Below are 9,509 nucleotides of genomic sequence, written 5' to 3' on the forward strand. Positions count from 1 at the left end.
CTCTGCTTCCAATCGGCTACTTCTTGGGCAAAACCATTATGTGACAGCACCTTCTAAACTAATGAAACTCCCATGCTGCAAAGGTGAGATGATTGAACAGTACAATGATGTTTCAGCTGAAGACCCTGTAGCTGATTGTGTATTACTTAGAATAATTACACGTGTTGGTGTCATGTCACCAATAAATAAGGTGGTGTTGTACCACTCCCTTTGTAATCTCATTTGGAAACCAATATATGCTATAGTCTAATTCTTTTGGCAAGTATTGATGCCACAAAGATTGCAATCTATTGAATAGCTCATGTGTGCTCATAATAGAAACTCAGCAATGCCAGGCAGAAAAGTGACATTAGGGAAATAACATTAAAAAAAAAAATTATTAGTGGTGACTGTTTCCAATAGAGCCTGGGGATTACCTAAAAAAGAAGCTCACGGAATAATGCCAATCTCACTTTAAGAGGGGAGAGGTTAAGCTTATTGTCTTACACTACCACATGTCTTACTCTTATCTCAGTTGTTAACTAAACACATCTGAAATTCTGATCACTAGAAACACTGTTGGCTCTAAACTTGAGTGCCTGCAGGCCATGTTCTGCAGTGGCAGTTTTACAATAACTAGACTTAAAATACTTGGGTTTTGAGGTAGTGGAGATACCATTTCTCTTTGGGGTCTCAGTTTTTAGAGACAGATTCTGTCCTATGGCACTTTGTTTCTTTATCAATAGAAAATCAGTTCTTTATCAATAGAAAATCAGTCAACATCAAAAGATGTTGACAGAATCAAATGCTATTTTTAAAATTTTTCTATTTTTATAAAGTTTCGAACTTTGTCCTGAGCTGAAGACATTGTTCATACAAATCAGTCATAACTCTCATACACAATAAACAGAAGGCTGCATCAGAGAATACCAAGTTAACACACTATTGTCTCTTCTTCTGAATAGTCAAAGGAAAAAAAACCACAACAAAACCTTTCAAGTTGCCTAGATTTTTCAAGCTGATCCATGAAGATAGCATTGTAACAATTAATGAAGTGGTAGGTTATTAATTACACCGTTGCACTAGTGTAATCTTTTGTCCATGGTTACAGGTAAAACAATCATTTCTCTGGAGGCATTAATCCATGTGGCAAGCTGCCACCCACTGCACTTGGTGAATGTACTCGGTGCTATTGTGTATTTAGTATAAATGTTTGCAGATTAATACCCAGTTCTGATTACTGTTAGCATAACCTTCAAATTTTGCAGGTAGTGAGAACTGCTAATGGCAACTGATATTTGAAGGAGACGTTCTGTCTTAGAGACATGAAGTTCCAGGTATATTACTAACTATGGGATTTTTATACAAGTTAAATTACTAAAAACAAAGCCTTGCCCATTCTAAAAAAGCAGCCATATCCCATGGCATTTTTCATAAAAGTCAGAAGTTGTCCTAGATGCCTTCAGTACTTCTGGTTGCCCTTCTCTGTTCAAGAGGTTACCAGAAATGTGAATACAAATATTTTTGAATGAAATATGCTGTAGAAATGTAGTGGATAGTTGATTTTCAAAGAGGTATGCCCATTATTGCATAAGGTGAAAGCTTTTTAAGTGTTAAATAGACCACAGGAACCTTGAATATTTTTTGTATTGTAAAAGTGTGCTTACAAAGTCCTTTTTAAATTTCTTAATACGTAACAGGTTATAGTGACATTTTGTGATTTAAGGATGCAACCTGAATGTACTTCTAATGTGGTTTTGTAATTGAAAAATCATGCTGTGTCACACTATAGTTGTTTTGAATAGTATTGTGCAAAATAGGTGTCAAATAGATTATGGAATTGAAAGGTGTTTTCCTTTTTAAATTACTTTTCTGATGCGTAACTAAATACAATAAAAAGCTGAGATATTTATTCTATATGATTTATCATGTATCAGGATTTTACCCTCATACTATAAAAAATAAAGCAAGAAAATACTATATGATTCTTCATTTTGTTTAAATGAAAACTAAACCCATATGTAATTCTTCTTCATGGAGTAGTCAATCTGCCTCAATCCTGTTGAACAGCTGCTGTTCCTGTGTTTGCATTCCAGAATGGGGGTTAGGTTTGGGGAGCATGCACACACATGTACATAGCTACTGAGAGCATTGCTCAGGCACAGGGACAGGTTTGGGAAGCCATTTAAGCTGTGCACTTACCTGAGGAGCACTGTGCCCTTACACAGCACTGCTGAGCACACACCTCGAGTCCTGTGCTCCATTCTGAACTCCAACAAACACACTGAGGTGCTGGGCTGTATCCAGCTTTGGCCTGATAGACAAAGTAGAAATAAGGCTACAAAAAACTACCCCATACACTTTCAATACAGGACTAAGTAATTTCTGCCTTTTGTATAAGTTTTTCCCAGTAGTCAATACTACACATAATACTACCCCAAATAGTTTTTGCTAATATGTGTATTACAGGCATTTACTTTCTTGGAGATATATTGTCCTTTTAGGTCATATCTAAGACCTGCATAATGATACTATTATATACTCTGATTACTACCAGTGCAGTTTCACTCTGATAGTATTTCTCTTTTGCCTTTGAATCATGAAAGGAAATGTTTTACTGCTTACAAGTCATGATTTCTAAGTTATTTTGTTGCTGAGCAGTATTTCTGGGGATGCATTAAATAACAATTAGTGAGGTATTCATTTGGATTAACACTGCATTAAGTAATATTAGCTTCAGATGATGCTGAGTAATGAGTGATATAAGGTGTAGAATCACACACGCTGTGAAGTATCCTTGCAGAGTTAATGATCTTCTAAAACAGTTTTGTCTAATTCTTTCAAATCATGCTAGCCATGAAAGATAGATGAGAGATAATTTAAATGTCAGTCTTAGCTGGGGTTTAGAAGAAACTACAAGTTCATTAAATTACTCTCATGCACTAAATTTCCACATTTTGAATGCACATAGTGTGCAAAATGCTCAACACTGAAGTCTGCAAAGCCTAAAAAGTAAAAAATATTTCTAAAGAAAATCACCTCTGGAAAGAAATATCTGTTAAATTGATTAGTAATTCATTAGCTTATAGTTTATTTTATCATATATCATAACATTACAAAAAACAGAATCTCCTTTTTGTATTACGAAAATACACTTGGATAGAAAGGAAACTGGGGATTTCTTCTAAAGAGACAGAGAAAATGTAGCAATAGCTAAGCTATAAGCAGATAAGTTATCTTAGGTTCCAAAATCTATATTGCTATGGTTGTATCGTATCATGAAAACAAGATATATTAGCCAAGGAGAAGCCTTATGGTGCACAAATTTTTATCTCTTGGTGCTTAGCCAGCTTGCCCAGAACTAGCCTGGGTAACTTTAAAGCCCTCATGCTTTCTGGACAATCCACATAGAGTGGAATTGAATGCCATACATTCAGACGCTCTGGAAGCATGGAGAGGGAGTTAAATGCTTCACTTGGATGATATGAACTGTGTACTTTGATTAGGCAACTGAATGAATGGGAGGAGAGAGGGAAGAGACACTCCTCCTCTGGAATGCTAACAAGAAAGTGAAATTGCTCTGTGCACAGTGTGCTTATTCAGGTGTGCTTTAGGGACCTACAGCTGGAACAAACGACCTCCAAAGGGACACATCACATCTGTTTTAAACACAAGATAGTACTGAGATGGTCAGCACAGACAAATCAAAGATCATTTTCCTCACATATGTGCACACACTGAACTCTAAGGACCTAGAAGAATGTATTTGTTGGGAAAAAGCTCATCCCACCTTCATATGCTGGCAATTTCAAGAATACAACACTGCACCAAGTCTTATTTAAGTCACATTGTAGGCACATATTCTACTTCATAGATACACAAATTATTAGTGTTCTAAGCTGTGAGAAAGCTGGAATTTTTTCCCCCAATAAACATCTGAATAGAAGTCATGAATATACACTTACACAAAGATTTCAGAGTACCTGACAGAGTTCACCAACCTTTTCAAACACACTGGACGGGAGTCCAAGGCTGTGTATTACAACTGAATGTGGCTTTAAGTCTAGTATAAGATTCATCACTGGGAGATGAAAGATTAGTTCCAGAAATTCTTTGAGGTTTTAATGTGAAAATTATTACTGCTCTGAGTTTGAAAGCTTGCATAAATAATTTCAAGTAATTTCAAAGCCTAGCTTTGACTGTCTCTTTTCTGCAGTTTGCTGTTGTCTCCTTGTAGAATTACCTCTTTAGTGAGCACCTATGCACAGTCAAAACAGCTTGTGCAGGCACGTCAAAGACAATTTTAAATTAGCATATGCGTGAAGCTCAGCTCAAGCTAATAGCTCAGTTTCAGAACCAGGTTTCTGGAGAATGTAGAAGTGAAATAATTTCTCTCCTTGGCTATGCTTAACAGCAGTACACAGGGTAGAATAGCTCAAGGTATATTCTCTGGTAAGAATCCACCAGTATATTTATCACTACATCTGCCCTGCAAACAAAAAATTGTAATTAAGCAGCAAAGCAGTCTTACATACAGCAATATGCCCATGGCAACACAGACTGAGAAAACTGTCTTTCCTTTGTGAGATGTTGGATAAAAACATAACTTGTATCCATACCTATTTGCTATTGATGTACCAAACTGCAGTCTATTTATTCAGCATCATTAAATGCTTCTAATTTAAGCAGTTAAGTTTTACCTAAATTTAATTTTATGTAAGATATGTTTGAAGCATTGTCTAGCACTAGTTTTCCCATTTGTTTTTAATGGAGGGATTGTGCCATAGGGTGCACTCTTCCTGGCACCAGAGATGCTGTTCTTTCAATTTTCCTTCCTTCCAAATTGCTGTGCTAAAATCATTGCTTACTATCCACTAAGTAAGGCATAGTTTGGAAAATTTAATTTGTATCTTGCCACAATCAGGACGGAAGAAAAGCCTTAAAAATCTAGTTTGGATTTGTTCTGTTTACTATGGCATAAAAATGAATATAATAATGCTTTGAATTCTTGTGTGCTAGTTACTATGTATAGAGGCAGCAATTTACATTGCTTTTTACTGTACATTGACATCTGTCAATTCACTCTAGTTAAGTATTGTGTACTAATCAGAAAGGAAAGTTGCATGAAATTATCCAAATATCTTCATTAAAAATATAATAGTAAATATATATAAAAATATATATAAAAATAAAGCTAGATAGGCTCCTTATGGAGCCTGCAAAAGAAATGCCCTTAGCTCACCCAATCTGACTCGGGCATTAGGCCAGATTTAGAAGACTGTGCAATGTTTTATTCATAGTAGTATGACTGCACAATTAAAACATCCAAAGATTCAGCTTTTAAGTAGCTCATTAAAGGTATTTTTAAGCTTTTCCTTTGAAAGAAAAACCCAACTAAATACAGCAAAAATATTTTTAATGCATCAGTCAGTCCCACTCCATGACCAATGTGTAGCTCCAGTGTCATGAATTTGTGCCAGGAGATGTGAAATTGCCATTATCATTCTAACTTGAGCTATAGGCCACTGAACTGCTATAACAGCACTATAGCTATTTCTCATTTTGTGGAATGGGGCCAATGTTTTTCTCAGAAATACAGGTTAGAAAATGAAAAAAGCTCTCATTTTATCTCCCCTGTCTCTTCCTGGAGAAGACTGGGAAAGTTACAAGTAAAGAAATTAAGAGTTCTTAAATACAAAGCACCAGCTCTGGCTCAGGAAGTTTCTGAACCACAGAGTGCTTGATGATAGGAATATTTGTGGGAGTATATATGTTTTCCCTTCCTTTTCTAGTGTTCCCTCAACATCCATATTTTTGGACATTGCCTGAGAAAGGATACCAAGTTAGATAAGACATTCAGTCTGACACTGAGAGGCCATTCTCACGTTTTGTGGCTCTTTAAATAATTTGGAAGTCTGACTTTAAAACAGCAGGACCTCATTTTTTAATAAAGTTAAATGAGTGCTATGGATATATGCTGTTTCTTTGAACCTACTGTAATTATTATTTCAAGATTTTTGCCTTCGGTCTTATTTTTTACATTGTAATGCACCACACCTTTCAAGCACTTAAGCATTCAAAGAGCTGGTGAAGGCAGTTCCGTGGTGCTGGAAGGTAAATTACAGCTCTGCTGAATGACTTACTTGGGTATTGACTTTGGATGCTGTGTAAAGTGGCGATGCTGAATGGCCTCATTAACAACTCTGAGGCCCGTGTGCCTGAGAGATGGCACCAGGACAAGGAGACTTTTTATCTCTCTCTAGCAGTGTATGAAATGCTTATTGACTGGGCTGAACCTTAAAAGTCAGGCCATTATAGGCAAATACAAGTTCATGGGCTTCATTCCAGACTAAGATTGGCAAAGATAAACATGTATATGCTAATTAACGCAGCAGAGTGTATTTAGGCCAAACAGTTAAAGAGGAAAGACTGAAACAGAATTGAGCTGCCCAGATGTAGAATCAGGAGAAGGGGAAAGGAAGGGTAAATAAAGAGTCACCCTAAATAGTTTGCAATTTATTTTTTTTATTTTGCCACTTATGAAACTGCATTTGAGAAATAAGCATTTGTAGATTCTGATCAAAATTATATCAATTTGAGCTGAGTCACGCAACCACGTTTTAAGTGAACTCTCGTCTCCTGGTTTTACAGACAGAACTCGGCTGCATAACCCGTTTCAAGACGCATGTTAGAAAATCCTTGGCTCAAGGGCAAAAACGTTTGGAAACATTTAAAGTGAATGAAAAAGAACAGTAAGATAAAGCTGCACAGTGGCTCAGCAGCTACATTTCTGTGAGGGTAGAAGGAAATTGTTTTAAAACATAGACTGGGCCTATCAATGTTAGAAGAAAACATGACATTTTTCAGCATAAAATATGAAGACTGAGATGAAAGAGGGAATCAACAGGTTAAAATGTGTAGCAAGGACAGATTACACGATTAAGGAACACAAAGATATAGGAACAAATTCATGGCACAGGTGAGAGTAAAGTCCTTGAGCTAGACACATTGTGAGGCTTTAATCCCCAAGTCACTTTGTCCTCTTTAGATCAGAGTGACTCTTAGGATAGATTGTATAACTATCATAATATTTACAGAAGAAACAACAGCAGCAGCAATAACAACAACAACAACCTGTTCCTCTTCCAAATCACCATTTTTTCCACTTCATGTGCCTCTGATGATGAAAAGTGACTGCTGAGTGCATAAAGAAAATTGCTGTTGAATTTTGCCACAACTTCATCCTTCTTCAAGACAGAAAGATCTTAATGCTAGTAGTCACCAAGATCTGCGCTCCAACGACTTTGATCAACAGTCTTCAGCAAATCAGATTTGTTACTGTCTCAATATAAGAAAAAACCAGATGCAAGGCAATGCAGCCGGATCAAGAAGCTACCATTCCTATGTAAACTTGAAAGGTATTGAATGCGAATCTGAATTATGTATTTCAAACTGAAACGGCAGAAACTATCAATGTCTAATATCTAGACAACTGTAATTTCTGGTTGGAATTACTGAATATAATTTTTTTACCATATCTTTCAATAAAATAACATTTTTACTCCTCATGATAAAAATGTATCTCTTACAAAAAAGTAAGACAAAAAATACAGTCTAATTAATGAAGATTTAAACCAGTAATAGTTAACATGGATACAATTTATGCAGTTATGATGATGCTTCTGAATTGCAAATCAAACCAAATATGTGTTCTGTTGAAAACAAAGCAAACAAAAGTGAATCTGTTCTATTCTAAGTCACGTCACAGAAACATGTAATGCTTCTCCAGGTAAACATAATAGAAATTACTCTTGGAAAACAACCAGAACCTTTTCCGCACTATTCTACTGACTCACCAATTAAGGACACACACCATGGAACTCCAGTCTACTGGCTTCAAGGGCAACATCAAGATCCTCTATGATTCCTAAGGGTGCAAATTTACCTGATGTTTCAAGGTGCATGCAGAAGTGTTTTCAAGGTTGCTGAAAGTCTCATTTTTCAAAGGCCACAGATATTGAAATCTCCTATTCCTTTTAAGTTACACAAAAGCAGGTAAAAGACTGGATTTAAGGATCACCTGGGGAATAACGAGGAAGGGGGAAATACCTTAAAATTATTTTAAATTCATAAGGAAGCTTTTAATTTTTTTTCTTCTTTCTGATAAGTTTTATTATTGTGGACAACATCTACCTTGCTTTACATACGACAAAATACTGTCTTTCATACTTTTTATTTTATTAAGAATTTACATCCTAATGCTACATACAGCAGGTTTTTCATGCAGTTTGTGACTGAGACTATAACCAGAAAATTGTGCTTGTTCACCTGCACAAGGCAGACAGCTGGACCTATCTTCTGAGTGAATTTGCACCAGGACGTCCATATGTGCAATATATCTGTGCCTGGAAAGCCACTGATAAAAATTACTGATCAGTGCAAAGATCTCTCCTTACTGGTGGCTTTCTCAATGAATTTTTGAACACATGCCACAGTTTACTCTAAGCTCAGAGAAAGACTTGACTCACAATGCCAAAGGAGAAAGAAGCCAGGAGGTAGATTCAGGCAGCAGTTTTGTAATGTAATAAAGTTGTACTGTTACAGATGTCCATTTTTCTAGTTTTAACTGTGTCTCTATTAACTCTGAATTAAATCATGAGATATATACTGAAAGTTACTTCTGTTTAAGAGTCCTAGAAATCTGGAGTTTATGATAAGAAAAAAAAGCCCTTTACAATCTTCAGCAAAATGTAGTATGGGGGAGATAGTGAGAGCAGCATTCAGAATTCATGATCACAGTCACTGTTAAGAGAATCCTCTCTTAAGAGCTGTGGCAATTATGTGTAACTAAAAGACTAAAACGCAGAAGCTCACCCAAATGATAAAAGTAAAAACAGCACAGAAAAGGTATCCAAGCTGACTATTACATTGTTGTCAACTTATTGCAAAAGTTCCCATACCTTCTTGGTGATTTCTCATGGGCTCCTCCTTTCAGCACTGACCTCTTCTCAGCACAGCCATCCAACTCTACTCATGGCACAGCCAACAAACTCCATCATCAACATCCTCCCCTCACCCAGCTAACCCTCCCTTTTATAGCACCCATCCTTATTGGACACAGCTGTGGCCTATTAAGGGCAGGCCTGTTCCCAGTCTTTGGTGATTAGTGCAGCTGCAGCTCCTCAGGGGTGAGATTGCTTTCTGCACTAGTCTCTTACATTCTATTCCTCATAATATGACAGAGAACACCAGGAATCTGTAATGTGCTTAAGCCATAAGAACTTTACCCTGATGCTGGAAAGAAGAAAGTGAAATAGTATTTCTTAAATCCTTCTATGCAACACAGCTTACCTCTTGTGTTTATCCAGCTAGAATACTTATCCAGCTTACTATCTTGTGTTCATTTGGCCTTTCCAGAGATCTCCCCAGGTTGCACCAGATAGCAGCAAGTACCACACATAGCAAAATGCCATAGCAGACTTCCATCTGATTAGAACTGTACCATTTCATTTGCAAAGTCTACTTCAGTT

The sequence above is a fragment of the Melospiza melodia genome, chromosome 8 (genome assembly GCF_035770615.1).
Source record: "Melospiza melodia melodia isolate bMelMel2 chromosome 8, bMelMel2.pri, whole genome shotgun sequence".
Classification (NCBI taxonomy): domain Eukaryota; kingdom Metazoa; phylum Chordata; class Aves; order Passeriformes; family Passerellidae; genus Melospiza; species Melospiza melodia.